The following is a 15675-nucleotide window of genomic DNA, read 5'->3' on the forward strand; positions in this document are numbered from 1 at the left end:
ACGACCAATTCCAGCCCCTTGCCCACCCCCTGTTTTTGGCATTAAATTATACCGGTCCATTACACCGGAATTTTAGCCATAATACACTTCCTGAGGATTTTCCACATCAAGATAGGTTTCTTTTTTTATTTTACTTTGTGCAATCTGTCATGTGTATCTAGTACCAGTAGTTTATGTATTGGAAACTATTTGATCGATGTTTTGTAAAACTGCGCATTACCATACGCAAGATATACCACAATGTTATATAGGAGTAGCTAAATACGTACTTGAAATATCTATTAGGTAATAAAAAAATCTTACCATTCTCTTGAGGGTCCAGACACTCTGTAGCGTTTCACATATTTCATTCCAGAAGTCATGTACGCTTAGGTTACTTCAAATTTTCATGTATTTTTGCTAAATATCATGGCACTTCTACAGCCTAACCGTGCTGTGCTGTTTCGAAACGAAATGTAATCCAAAGTTAAGTCTTTTGTAAAGCTGTAAAAGGCAAGAGAACATTAATTTAGAATTTTATTGACTACTAAAACTACTTAAAACAAATCAAATCATTCAAACTTAGGGACGATCACGCGCAGATATCTCTTGTTTAATTTTTCCGAACATTTTACCAAACACACAATCATTAATGTCGTATGCATAGAACAATATATCTTTCTGAAGCAGATTAATAGTTGATCTAGTTTCTTATTGCGTCCTACACAGTAAGAGGTCGTCCTTAGATTTTAGTGTTGAAAAAAAAGTGGAAGCATATTTAACTGACTTCTGGAAACGTTTCAGTTTCATCAAACACTTTAGAACTCACAGTTCTTATTTTCACTTTTTTACATCATTTGTAAAATTCCGCCACTTAAAAATTTGATGTTTTCTCAGGAATCATCTCTAGTAATGAAGGCCTATTTGAAAATAATCCACGTCTCAAGCACTGGACGTAGACGTTAGAAATAGAATACAATTTTGCTAACATTTTGGAAACATAAGTTATAAATAGCTATACAGTAACATTATTGTTCATCTAGACTCGCTATACCAAAAGAAGTATTCATTGTTTATTTAAAAAATAGCGGAGATTAGTTTTAATTTGTTTGTTTGCGTTTTTAGTGATTTTGTACGTGACAAAATATAGAGATACGCATACAACTAAGTTTACTAAAGTTAGCAGAATGTTTATTGAAATAGAAAAACATCATACCTAGTTAAGAACATATAAATGTTTGAAATTACTTCAAACCCTCTCAAAAAAGAACAACCAGAGTATTTGCACAGACTAAATGAATGCATGACAGGAATTCTCTCTTCTTTCCCTCTCCTTATGTAAATGACTGAATCTGACATCTAATCCTTGTGTTGTTAAAGCTAATCCCATTAATTTGTACACTTATATTGCAAGATCCATTTAGAAATTTCTTATTTTTAGTGACTTGTCGATTTACGATCCTAACCTATTTTTGAACTTCAAAGAAGTTTAAAGATCTCTGAAATAGAAAATAAATCGTAAAAGAAGTTACCCTCGTTAGACAACATAACCTTCTATGAGAAATATTTACAAACTATAAAATATCGTTAGGAACAACAGTATATATATATAAAAGTTCTATCTGTTGTTTGTCCATGTAACTATTCGCACGGTGTGGAGGTACATTACGACCATTTTCAGTTTTGCATTTTGCGTTTTGCAGTTTTTCTGGGCGTTTTTGCGTTTTTTACCATTCCCTCGCCCCCTATATATGGATCTTCACTAAATTTGGTATGAAGGTTCATTGGGTCAATGGGGAGATACATACAAATTGTCAGTTTTAAATTTTGCGCTTTGCGGTTTTTATCTCTATTTCGCCCCCTGTTGATAGATCTTCACCAAATTTGGCATGAAGGTTTGTTGGGTTCATGTAATTAATATTAACTTCCGATCAGATCAAGCTACCTAATAATGAGTATAGCTAATTAAATAAACTTTTCTAATGTTCATTCAGTTTTGCATTTTGCGGTTTTATTGGCGTTTTTTTATCACTACCTCACCGCCTATGTATGGATCTTCACTAAATTTGGTATGGAGGTACACTGGGTCTGTGGGGAGATACATACAAATTTTCAGTTTTGCATTTTGCGTTTTGCGGTTTTTATGGGCGTTATTTTAGTTTTTTACCACTACTTCGCCCCCTGTTGATGGATCTTCACCAGATGTGGCATGAAGGTTTGTTGTGTTCATGCGAAGATACCTGCAAAGTTGCGGTTTCACATTTTGTATTTTGCAGTTTTTATGGGCGTTTTTTTACTATTACATATAAGGGGAGCAACTTTTCATATCCTAAGATAACCTTTCATTAATCATGAATTTAATTAACTTATGTCCAGGGGACGTGTTCTCCAGCTAGTTTCTCAACAAAGCTGCAACGTTATCAGTGAACCATTCTTTCAGTCTATTTTCTAAATAATTACTTTTTCACATTACGTTAACAAGGATTTGTGTAACTAATCTAAATTAACTGGATTCAAAAGACTTTTCTTACTCAAGTCTCGTTTTACTTTAAAACAATGCTTAATTTTAACTTGAAATCTTTCAAATATTGTCCCAAAAATATGTTTGTTTTGGAATTTTTGCGCAAAGCTACACAAAGAGCTATCTGTTTATATTTGTCCCTAATTTTGAAATGCGAGGCTAAGGGAAGGCAGTTAGTCAACAGCACCTAACACACACTCTTGGGCTACCACTCTTATTTGACTGAATAGATGGATTTGACTACAAATCTTATAGTGTACCAACGCTCCAAAATGCGGAGAACGTTTTGGCGGCAACGGAATGCGAACTATGAAATCTCACATTTACAATTCGGGCACACTAACGACTGACCACACCCGGCTCTACTCTATCGAATCGTGTCGGAAGCTTCTCACTCTGTCAACTATAACACAACAACAACAACAAATAGAAGTTGCTATGGATTGCAAATCAGTAACTTAAAACGCTATGATCACCGTTGGCAGAGCCAAGTTCATTGCAGAGACATAGCTTGAACATGGTTTAGAAAAACGTATTTCTAAGCAAAATGAACACCTACTAGAAATACTCAAATAGGATTTAGCACTTAATAACTTCATTGTCCTTAACCTTTTGATTGATTGAAATTATCTAACGTTATTTTTGAAGGCTATATTTATTTTACTCTTTTATATTTTAATGAAGCAAATTCTTTTTGACTTTCTCAAAAGAACTCACCTTGGAATTACCTTATAACACCGCACACACGTGTACATTTGGTAGTTTAATTTTCTTAAAACTCTATAAAGTTTTATAGTTTTTATAAAAAAAAGATATTAACAAGAGCAATCAGAGAGATTACATACCCTCGCCCCGCCACTTCTTTACGAGATTGCATGCGTTTATATTGGATAACGTCAAATTTCACCTTCGAAAACTCAGAAAATCCTTCTCAGATCCAGAATAATCAACGATCCGGATATTTTTTGGTGTGATGTGGAGTCTCAACCTTAATGTGGCCATGGAATTTGGTACAACTCCGATCACACTTTACACAGTTATTAATCCAAAACCACGAAAATGCGCTATTTCCCCAGTATAAAAATTGTTTCAAAGTGATCCAGAATCCGGATCCGGATTTGGATCAGGACCAAATTTGAGGAGGACTGTTCTATATTGATTTTCCACCTTTTGTACATTTTTCGTGCACATTGGTATAATAGTTTTTGAGATACGCGCACGGTAACACAGACAGACAGACAGACAGACACACACACACACATACACGGACCCGATTGCAATACTTTGGCCCCTCTGCGGGAACGAGAGTAAAAATTAAACTGTCTGCAATACTAATGCATTTAACTTAAAACTCTCATTATTCTCCAACATACATTGAGAATTATAATAATCTAAGACACAAGGTGCTACTTACAGTAATGATATGTATTGATGCTACTCAAAGAAAAGCAGAAAAATCCACAACTTCTGTAGCACTTATCGGTTATTCACGGTAGTAACATCTTCCTATTGATGAAGATGCACATTCTTCCTTTAAAATTATGTTTCCCAACATATATGTAGGAACAATAAACTTATTATCCTAAGAAAATTATAGAAATTTAATGTTCAGCAACGTCAAATACAGTAGATGCACAAAACCATTTTGTTCCTCAGACTGTGAGTTTGCCAAAATGAAACAGTGCGAATAATTTTAACGTTATTTCTTAAAGCATACATATTTTTCATGTCTAACATGTTTCCGTATCATAGTGTGTTTAAAATACATTGTGTTCTTTCCTGTATATCCTATCTATAATACATCGGTACTTTTTTAACCTAAATAAACCTATTTAAAGTCTCTTGGGATTTTTTTTTGTCAGAAATAGAGTTTCTATTGGGCAAGTACAATTTTATGATCAGTGGAGAAACAAGTAAGTTTGTTATCAAATAACTTAAGTCACACCATGCTTTACTGGCCCATTCTAATTCGGGTTTCAAAGGTGTCTCAACTACTACTTCTTATGTTGCCAACACCATAAGCTTTGGTAATGAGTGAAAGTCGTCGTCAGTAGCAGAATGCAATATGTCAAGTATAGTTGAAACGTTACTATATGCTCTTCTTACTGAAATCCTTACTGAACCAGTAAAGAATGACGTGGTTTAAATCATCTTTGGCAGTAGTTTTTCGGCATCTCCCAATAGATTTTCCTGGAACAACGTTTCCTGTAGTTTGATGACGTTCCAGGATTGTGGATACAGTACACTGAGCGTACCCTACTGTTTTGGCAATGTCCGTTTGCTTCATACCGTTTCTAGACAATCGAACTATTTGGCGTCCTATAACAATGATAAAATATCACACACGTATATATATTAATTGATGTTGTGTGTGAGCTTGTTTGTTTGTCCGTGAAGTTCTCTGACAGTTTTGTAGCTAGCAGGACCAAACTTAACAGATGGCGAGTTGACCTTATCTAGTCTTGATCAAAATGTTTGCTAATTTTGTAACAAATAAGATCATTATTATTAAGATGGAATACAATTGCTCAACTTGGGGCATGATAGTGGGTAAAACAAAGTATGAGACCTAGCTAACTAATGAATGAATATTTTCTGTAAAATTCTTATCAATGCTATAAGTATAGCTACCAGTTTGGCCGCCAATTTTGATTGCATTCCTTTAAGTCTCACACTCAATCCTGTTTTCGGCCGCACCTGTTTTTCACACCTAAGATGTTTTTGATCAGATATCATGAATTTTTCTCAATACACACCAACAAACCACAACAAGTAAGAAAGTGACATTCGATAGCAACCGCATCAGCTTTATGATCGCAACCCTATTATTCGGAACATACCTTTACTTTACAGAACTAACCAGATTCTTTGAAATATATAATAGTAGTGTATCCTCACTAAAACAGTGTTAATAGCTTCCTTTATAGCAACGCCATGGAATTTAGATTAACAGTTTCTTGTCATCACCCCCATACAATCGGTACAGCCGTATCAAACATCATTATTTACGCTAATTGTTAGCTAATATCACGTGATGCTGAACTCTTTTTAGTTAGGATAATTTCATAAAATTTCGTAAATTTGTGCTTAAAAGTTGGCAATGAATAATGAATAATAACCGTTCAATGGTATGATTTTTTTGAAAACTTGAGCTAGAAACTGGTAATCTAGTTTGCTTGGCCTAACCAATACTTATGTATCTGCACGTCCTTTCACTTTATACTTTTGCTGCTAAACATCAGCCGTCTTTAATCCGAATGACAAAAAGGGTCAATTTTTAGTTTCAGATGAAGCTGAAGTAAAAATGTTAGACCGATAGCTCACGTGGCTTTTTGCGTAGGCGTGCGCAAAAATTTTCGTCAAATTCGAGCGTTTTTTTTAAAATAACTTTGCACATGTGGCTTATATTTACACCAAATTAGACTCCTAATTGTAGGTTGAAAAGAGCTATCAGTTTACAGAAAAAAAAATCGATAAAAGTTAAATATGTTTTTTCTACCAAATAAAGTTTCCGTATTTTTGGTGCAAAGAAAAACAAATAGGAAGAAACTCAATCAAAATTGGAGATGTTGTATCTCAGGTATTACTTAATTGATTGCCTTGAAATTTGGTATGTGAAGAAAAAGTCCAATAGAACACATCAACTGAAAATATGTGATAGTTTGGATTACCACAGTCCGAGATACAAAAGGTGGAAAATTGCTAAACTATCACTCCTGCAGCAGGTTGTTTTGGTCGCACGACACACTACAGTGTGTCTTGATATTCAAACAATTCCTTTCAATATCAATAGCAATATCGAGTGACAAACAGCAGTAACTTTAACAGTATCTGTACGTCACCACTAGGGAAACTGGTGTCAGTTTCATCATACACACACACATACATTTACTCAAAATACAAATGACTACGAAGAAGGTGAGTTCGAGTTTCAAAGCAACTAAAATTCATAAATATACTAAACGATAGAAGGAAACAATAAATGAACGATAAACACAACGATAATGGGTAGCGACTTTTGGGTCAGACCATAAATAGTATTTAGTCGTGTTGTTGAGAAATTTTATCGATACCTAAAGCCTGTAAAGTTAATAAAATACTAATCGCAAAAACAGAAAGAAAAACTTTTATATATTAATTTAAAGGAATTAGAGCATAGTGAAAAATCTGTTGTAAAGGGTATCTACCGAAGACATAAATAAAAAATGAAACGTCTCTTAGTTAGTGGTATCAGATTTGGACCCTGAAGGTAGCTGATAGCGATAAGAACTGGTAACTGTGCTCAAGCTTAACTGATCCGGCACGTATATCATTAGTCACCGTCTCCAACTCGTTGTGGGAACAGAAGTCGTTATTCTGTTGGTTATCTACCAAGGTTGATGAAGCGATTAGTGGATACAGAGACCTAAGTTATTAATGTTTTAATATCGTGGGTAATTCAGATGTGCTAGTGCGTATTATGTCCTCGTGGAACAAGCAATATATTTTTATTACTCATTATTCTTGTATTATGGTAAATTAAACCGGAAATAAGTACAATTTGATTGCCTAAGTGTATCTTTAATTCCCAAATTATTTCTCAAGTTTAAGCCTAGAGAAGTAGAATCTAGGAACGTTTAGCTATAATATTTACTATTATCCGAGCGAAGGGTATGTTTGTTTGAACCTAAATTGGGCTCTCGAGTTTGTATTTTATAACTGTAAATTTATTACTATATGTCAAACACATTAGGATTACAAACTGACTAAATATCCTAGTGGACACTGCACCTTCCTCTTGATCACGAATATGTTTTTGTATGAAAACGTTAGTATACACACATAGCTCCGTGCCTGATAGGGTAGTTTAATGATAAAGTATTGTTTCCAAGTTTCCATTTTTGTAATCTATAGTTAAGTTTTATGTTTCTGCATACAACTCGTACATGTACCTGAATCCATGTGTGTCTGCACTCCACGCTTATTATGTCATTGTATATTGGCAGTTATTTGTACAATATTGAAACATATAAAATGTATATGCAAAACATACGCTACCCCATAAGATAAATCTATATGAGCAGTGTGACAATGACTATCTAGAGCAAACAATATCAACTCCTAAGCTAAATTTTATAGAGTTTTTCTGTCTACTCCTATTCCAGTTCATCCCTAGAAAATTAAACTAATAAATCATAATATGCAGCAAACAAGACTTCATATTTCACAGCACCAGTTTATGAAGCTTAATCTCTCTGATCTTGTAATCATTGTGACGAAAGTAAAATATCTTGTTCATCTAATGGGTTTCTCTATGCAAAATCAATGCATGTGACTACTTTGCATTAACCTCATATTCTTTCCCAGTATATATAGCTTATAGTGAAGCTGACAAAATATATATTATAAAATTGGATTGAGTAACAGCTTCTGATCGAATAATGGTTATGTACTAAAATGAAGAAAAAAAACTTCCACCTGTAAAGATTGACTTTCATCACTTCAAAACATCGAGACATGTTTCGTTGCTATGCCAATAATGTTTCCATGCAGAGCTGAACAGAAGGTTAACCTAATATTTCTTTTAGTGATTGAATAGTAATTTGTTCATATGACAGAAAGATAATATTAACATAAATAAGTGTATAAAAATATAATTAATAATATTGAATTTATTTTATTTAGTTTTGGACTTTATACGTTAAAATATTTGTTAAAATATTTATGTTTGCAGATTTTTATTCTGGACTTCTTCGTTCTAGTTGAGTGTAAGTGGCTGCTTTACGATTATGTATCAAAGATTGCATATCGAAAACCTGGGCAGCCACTTTATTACCTACTGATACATATAATCAAAGAAAGTGCTTCTCCCACTTTCTCTGCTGGCTTTGGGGGTAGGGGGATATAAGGGTGAGAGCGTATTAAGGGGAATGTTCCCACATGAAAACAAGATTGAACTGTTTTATGGTTAATCTATCACATAAGGCCACTAAAATGAAAGGAACATTGAAGCTTTTAAGGCTGAGCGTTGAGAGAAAGCTGGAATTTTTTTACAGCTTTTCTTTCAACAGAAATAATTATTTTGAGATGGCTACGAGAGAGAGAGGCAGGTTTTACCTTATTGACATTGCTGAAAGTTTTACGATTTTGGAAAACAAATAGATCGGAATGTGAAACTAAGCATTATGGGGATCAAGATATAAATCTAGATTGAAAACGGTTAAGTGTTTACCTATAAACAATAAAACCAGGACCTGAAACTGAAGATATAATTTTCTGGTTTCTCCAGTAGTTTAAATCCAGGGTTAAAACTGGGTTAACAATTTAATAATTAACTCTGACATATTTTGATAAAGAGTTAACTATCTCCATTTACAATCGAAAATAAAAATACGAATAATAATTCATATCTTCAGTAACTTATAGAACGTTCATAGCTTATTATTCCGACTTGCATTTATGTGTTTTTCTTCGCATTAAGTTTTATTACCCTTTGAGTTTTTTTTGGAAACTCCTGCGTTTGTATTCGTCACTCCATCTAAGGAATATGATTTCACATACGTTTAGAATTAATGCCACTTTTAAATAATGCAATCTTTTTGCTTTTCTGGTTTATATTTTGACAGCTTATTTCGCCTTATAAACCCTCTGGGACTTATCTTTAACACATGTTTCTTTTGGAATGTACGTTTATACATCAACATCTAGAATGTTCAAAAATTATTCACCGAGTTTTAAAACATTAACAGATCACGAGTGATTATTTGATTTTTGTACTGGAATTGGCGCACAGTGCTATTGTGAATATGCGGTGTTGCTACCTGCCTGATATTATGTTATTGGTTTCCATCTATGTGTATGCCAGTTTGTAGGAATTCTTATCCACCAACGTGGAACGTTTTAGAACTATGTGGACAATTTGTGGGTATTCTATTATAATTTGGGGAAAAAACTGATTTTAAGAATTCTAATGTGCTGTAATTATGTTTGCATTATACAAATTAACAGATTGCCATCAAAATAGCGTAAAAGAATATACTTTACAGTTATTTAATCTTCAGAATGGATTCAATATATTTCAAAGAGCCTGCTTTTCAACTCTTTACACTCGAGGTGATTTTGAAAGGCGGAGTAAAATAAGCAAATATAATTCATGTATTTATCTCCGTAACAATTGTATTTGCGAACATGTAAATTCCAATTGTTTAATTAAGCTAAATGTAACATTTTACTGCAATTTTATGACGAACTGATTCCAAACAACGTTTTATATTCTATTTGTTCTTTAGTATATTCCGTATGGCTCATTTTTCATAGTATCTCATAAATTTATTCGCTTGGATTTAATAACTTATGGATGGCTCAGCATAAAAGTTAAACATGACTTTTTCTATCTGAGCTAAGTGTAGCACGTGTACACGGGAGTACAAGTTTCTTTTTTACACATGGAAGACTGATTTATGAACTCGAAGGTTAAAGACTACAAACTTGACTATTGATAAACGACGAGAGGGGATCGGAAGGTACGCAGTTTTCGATGACAAGAAACATTTCTCAGGGGGTAGTTTTTACATCTTACACTGATAGGCTTAGAAGTAACATGTAAGTTTTGAAATCAACCACTTGAACGAAGATTATTGGAAAAGTTTCCTCACTTTTTGAGGGAACAGACAAGTTGATAGGCCAGCTGTTGAGAAGGAGACTAATAATTCGTCTTAGTTCAAACTGTTTGGCCAACAGCCAAAACCAACACAATTGGATGGTTCGCAGCAGTATCGAAAATCGTTGCTCATGTTGGGTTGAATACGCATTTTATTTATTGTTAGTTTAACCATTTCTGTAGCGATAAACATAGTGATCTCTCTTCAGATCAACAATGTTCTATAGAATAAGCACGGGAAGACCCTAAAAGTTAAACTTATATTATAAGCGTGGATCCACATATCTGTTATTATGTACTTTATTACCACAATCAATAGAAAAACACTTCTTTAGAAGTATAAAAAAACGATAGGACTATCAGTTTAATCGCACCTCAGTAATAAAACACCAATTAAAAAAGACACGGTTAAGTGTCCCATAAAGAACCATGAAATGACTTAGAAAAGTCTTACTTCAGTACTTAAATGGTTTATATCAAGTATTACAAATTAAGTGACAGCATAACCAAGTAAATTACATGGTAAAAACGGTGAAATATATAAAGCATAAACATTAATTTCTGTCCTTTATTATAACTAAATATATTTATCAAATTTTAGTTTATGTTTCTTTATATAACTGTAAGACGTATTTTTAAGCCTATGCTGAAATGAGACGGTCAACAACCTTTGTCGTTTTATACAAATTGCATGAAATATTTCTTGTGATCGAAATTGTATGTTAGGAAGTAATTATTAATTTTTGGTCAATTTCAGTTAAATAATAAAAACGACCAAGAATACAGATACTTCCGCTTTGGGTTTATACGTTATAGCTCTAGAATAAGCTACCTGCTATGCGTCGACCGTGGAAACGAACCCAGAATTTTAGCAGCTTACTGATGAGCCACCGGGGAACTTTCCAGATTGGAATATCAAACAAGACTACTTATATCACAGATATTTTAACTTGAATTAATCACCACAAATAATTTTGCTTTAAAAAGAAAAAAAAATATCATTGTGTCCGATGTTATACAACTAAATAATTATAGGTTTAAGCGATATCACGTCTTTAAAAAGTGTGAAACATCAAGCTTAGTAGTTTCATCATGAATACGTATATGCAGGTTTAAACCTTCCAACTGATGAATTTTATCTATTGGCATTACCTTCGCAACAATTGTGGCCTTATTATACTGCTGTATAACTGTTGAAGAATTATTTACTTTTTACAATCAGTCGGGCACATAGAAAACATTTAGGATGAAAGAATAGCGTTCTTATTTTTTTCTAACTCTAAGTCAGTTCAGGTGCAAAAGATTAGTTTGAAATGTCACAAAATTAGAGTAATGATCTCTGTTTGTGTGTAATCAAAGTGTTTAACTTCTGAGTAAATGCATCTGTTCAAACCACAACTCACATAGTGATACGACAAACCAACCATGAAGACCAAGGAGCTTTCCAAACAAGTCGGGATAAAATGGTAGAGAAACACAGATCAGGAGAAGATTAGAAGAAAATTTCATAGTCGCTGGATATCCCTTTGAGTACAATGAAGTCCATCATTAAGAAGTGGAATGTGCTTCATAACATCTAGTCACTACCCAGATCAGGCCGCTCTTCCAAACTAAGTAGCCGGGCAAGCAGAAAACTAATTAGGAATGCCACTGTTAAGCCAACAGTGCCTTTGAAAGAGTTGCAAAGTTCCATGTCTGAGATGGGAGTCAGTGTTCATACATCGACAATATCCCGGTCTGTACACAAAGCTGGCCTGTATGGGCGAGTGGCAAGAAAGAAGCCATTACTGAAAAAGAATCATCTTAAATCTTGCATGGAGTTTGCGACAGATCATGTAAATGATACTGCAGACGTGTGACAGAAGGGTTTTTATGTTAAACTAGACAAAAATTCAGCTTTTTAGGTGTAAATTCAAAGCGTTACATCTGGCGCATGCCCAACTCAGCACATCGCCCTGTCAACACCATCCCAACTGTCAAGCATGGTGGTAGCAGCATCATGTTATGTGGATGCTTCACATCACCAGAGGTTGGGAAGTTTGTCAGGATTGAGGGGAAGATGGATGGTGCAAAGTACAGGCGATTCCTAGAGGAAAACCTGCTTGAGTCAGCCAATAATCTAAAACTGGGTCAAAAATTCCCATTTAAGCAGAACAATGACCAATAGCACAAAGCCAAATCTACATTGGAGTGGTTTCCAAAGAAGAAAGTGAATGTTCTGGAGTTGCCCAGTTAAAGTCCTAACTTGAATCCAATATAAAATTTATGGCAAGACTTGAAGATTGCAGTTCATCAACGATCTCCAACGAACTTGTCAGAATTGGAGCAATTTTGCTAGGAAAAATGGGCAAAAATTACACTATCCTATTATGCAAAGCTGGTAGAGACCCATACAAAAAGATTCACAGCAGTAACTGCTGACAAAGGTGATTTCACCAAGCAATGAATTAAGTGGCTGAATACTTATGCAATCAGCAAATTTCAATTTATGTATTTTCTTTGCAGATTTTGCTGACATCCAACCTCCTTCACACATAACAGTGTTAAGTTTGATCATTAGAGCTGTGAATAAAAACAAGTTCATTAAAAAAACTGTTTATGTTATTCCTTTGTCATCAAAATTTGACATTATTGGTAGGGGGCGCATACGTTTGCAAGGCACTGTATATTTTTCTGCGCCAGCATCAAGCATGGGACGCACTTAAAACCCGATTAAATTTTATTACTCATCAGAATTTCTACCAGCCTACCCTCAATTTGATTTTTTTTAGGCACGATTAGAGTAAATTAATCTATGAGACCTTGAGCGTGGTTAAATAAATCAATCGAAAGGGTTTGACTTCTTGAGTCCAAAACTGTAATTATATCTCAAATTGGCCAAGAGATTACGGAGCTATGAGCTAAAAGTTTTTACTTGAAAAAACAAAAACCTCAGAGACATGCTATGAGCTGCTATACCGCAGCTAAAAACTGAAAACGAAAAAATAGTTGCTGTCAGAGTTAGCCTTCAATATAAAACTACGGTAATGTTTACCCGTTCAAAGACAACTAATTCTTCAGGCAACTGAGTATCTGTAACGATACATAGACGGTAAGTCTGATGACTTATAAAGCTAAACATCGGGTTTCGATAACCTCAGTAGGCACCTAATAGATAGCCCATTTGTGTAGCTTTGTGCTTAACAATAAACAAACAACAAACAAATCTCACACAGATAAATAATAATAAAATAGAAACAGGCGCATTCTAATTCAAATATAGTTGAATCATCGTAAAAGTTAAAGCAATTGCATAGAAAATAAAAGTTTAAAATATTAACAAATTGATACAAACGAAATAAACTTTAGAATAAAACAAGAAAATTAAACAAATCTTGTAAAGAAAACAAAGACCTTTAAACTCATTGAGGTTTATTAACATTTTCATATATTGAATACGTGTGGTAAAAGTTGTTTAAAGCATAAATACATCCAAATAAGTTATAATTACATTTTCAATTAATCTTAAACGGATCCATTATTATTTGTATTTTTGTAAATCTTACATTTAAAACCACCAGTAACATACTACAAAGATATTTTCAATTTCTTTTGGTTGTCTGTAAACTGATATTACTTAAACTTACTTTGAGAGTCTTTCTGATGTTTATCTACAGAATTTCTCACAATATGTTTAATAAAACTGGAATTTACTCTTGAAGTAGAACAATAAGTCGTAAAGTCATCACTTCTGATTTGAAGGACCAAGTGTTTCGACATGTAAAATATTATTATAAAATGCTCTCTGAATATTTCTATTAAGTTAAAATGTATTAAATTATCGAAGTTTTAATTTGAATTTACTTTAATTGTTTATTGTTTTAATAATTATTTTGCTAGTGTAAAATGAATACTTATTTTGATATGCCTAGGATGAAGACTATTCAAATCAAGATAACAACGAAAATTAATAGATTTATAAAAAAGCAAACGAAAACAAAGAAACATTAGTTTCCAATCCACATCTTCTTTTGCCATCAACTACATCCAAAAACGATAATTGACGTTAATAAAAACCATATAACAAACAATATTCTTGTCCACTTTAAATAAAATCTCTAAACACAATTCAAGAATCACTTCTTTTTTTTCTTCGCAAAATAAAACTTGTTCAGAAAAGGCAGATTTTACATAAAATATTGTATATGTGAGAAAATTAACCAAAACTGTATTTAGTTCAATGTACAATTATTTAATTTATGCAAATTATACCTGATATATATTTACAAATAACTAATATAAAATTATACTTAACTATCTTCCTTTCCAAAAATTATTAAAACTAACTTTCTGGAGTGGAGCCAAAACGAAAAGGACCAATATTATAAATTCAACCCTTACTGAGTTTTACTGTTTATTGTAATTGCTTTATTATATATTCAATGTTTTCTTGCATTCCTTTTAAAATAAACCACATATACTGAAAATGAATACGTATATATATATATAAATTTAATTATGATATTAGCTTACCTGTCTAAGATATGAATGATAACGTTGCTGTTTTTTAACAACTTCGATTATATAGTGCATATAATTTCTTTGTATACGTTGCGAATGCCTGAAAATATAAGAATCTGGAAGATTATCCTGCTTTAACAGATACTCGCAATTATAATCGATAATTTAACACCAACGTCTTATTAAGTCATTATTTACTTTGTCAAAACCATACAGACTGCATATAGTTAAGAATAAGGATTATAAAATCAATACTGTTTCCACTCGTGCATGAAGTACCATTCTGGTATAATTGTAATTTCGATTGCATACGTCTAAACGAGCCTTTCAAAAAATACAAAAATTTCATTGAATATGGAACATATTTGGTTTATAATCAATGGCTGATGATATATCTTTAAGTTTATTCCCTCGGTAAGTATCGTTTTTAATAAGAGGGTATTATTTTTTCATAAAGGTAGATTGAAAATGTGACTGAAATTTAATCCAATGAAAGTTATTTTTTTAAATAATAAAAGAAACAATTTAACCGCAAAAGGAATGACTGAATTGAAAAGTTATTACATTCTTCTGTGATCTTCGTAATGAAATTCGGTGTAAGAGATATAACGAAATAATTCAAAACCAGTAATTCTAATATCATGAAGTGCCACTTAAAGCCGCTGTAGGAGTAAAACATAGTATTCAGATGTTTATACCAAACGTTTCTCTGATATGTATTAAAAGCTTTGTTATTTGTTTTTAATCACAAAGCTATAAAATGGGTTATTTGTACTATGCCCCACGTCAAGTATCAAACTCCGTTTTTTTAGCATTATATGCCTTCAAGCTGACGGCCGAGAATATTAAAAGCCAGCCAGCCAACTTATTATATAATGAAAATATATTACCAGAAATCTTATTAAGTTGTATTCTTTGTTTATTGCTTTGTTGTAAATTTAAGTTAGCGTTACTCCAGATTTACCCAAACTCTCATAGTCGTCTGTACACCAGAAAACGTTAGTACTGTGTATATAAGCTGCTAAAAGATAAAAAT

At 33.0% G+C, this 15675-nt stretch overlaps 1 long non-coding RNA gene across 1 annotated transcript in view; it reads right to left on the reverse strand.

Moving 5' to 3' along the window:
• Nucleotides 1-311: 311 nt before the first annotated feature.
• The window catches only part of LOC111084968, a 23246-nt gene continuing 7882 nt past the window's right edge, over nt 312-15675 (reverse strand). Inside the window, exons 2-3 of the long non-coding RNA XR_002609843.1 lie at nt 14652-14739; nt 312-483 (exon numbers count right to left, since the gene is read on the reverse strand). This is a non-coding gene — a long non-coding RNA (uncharacterized LOC111084968). The remainder of the gene's footprint in view (nt 484-14651; nt 14740-15675) is intronic.

The sequence above is a fragment of the Limulus polyphemus genome, unplaced genomic scaffold (assembly GCF_000517525.1).
Source record: "Limulus polyphemus unplaced genomic scaffold, Limulus_polyphemus-2.1.2 Scaffold8, whole genome shotgun sequence".
Lineage (NCBI taxonomy): Eukaryota > Metazoa > Arthropoda > Merostomata > Xiphosura > Limulidae > Limulus > Limulus polyphemus.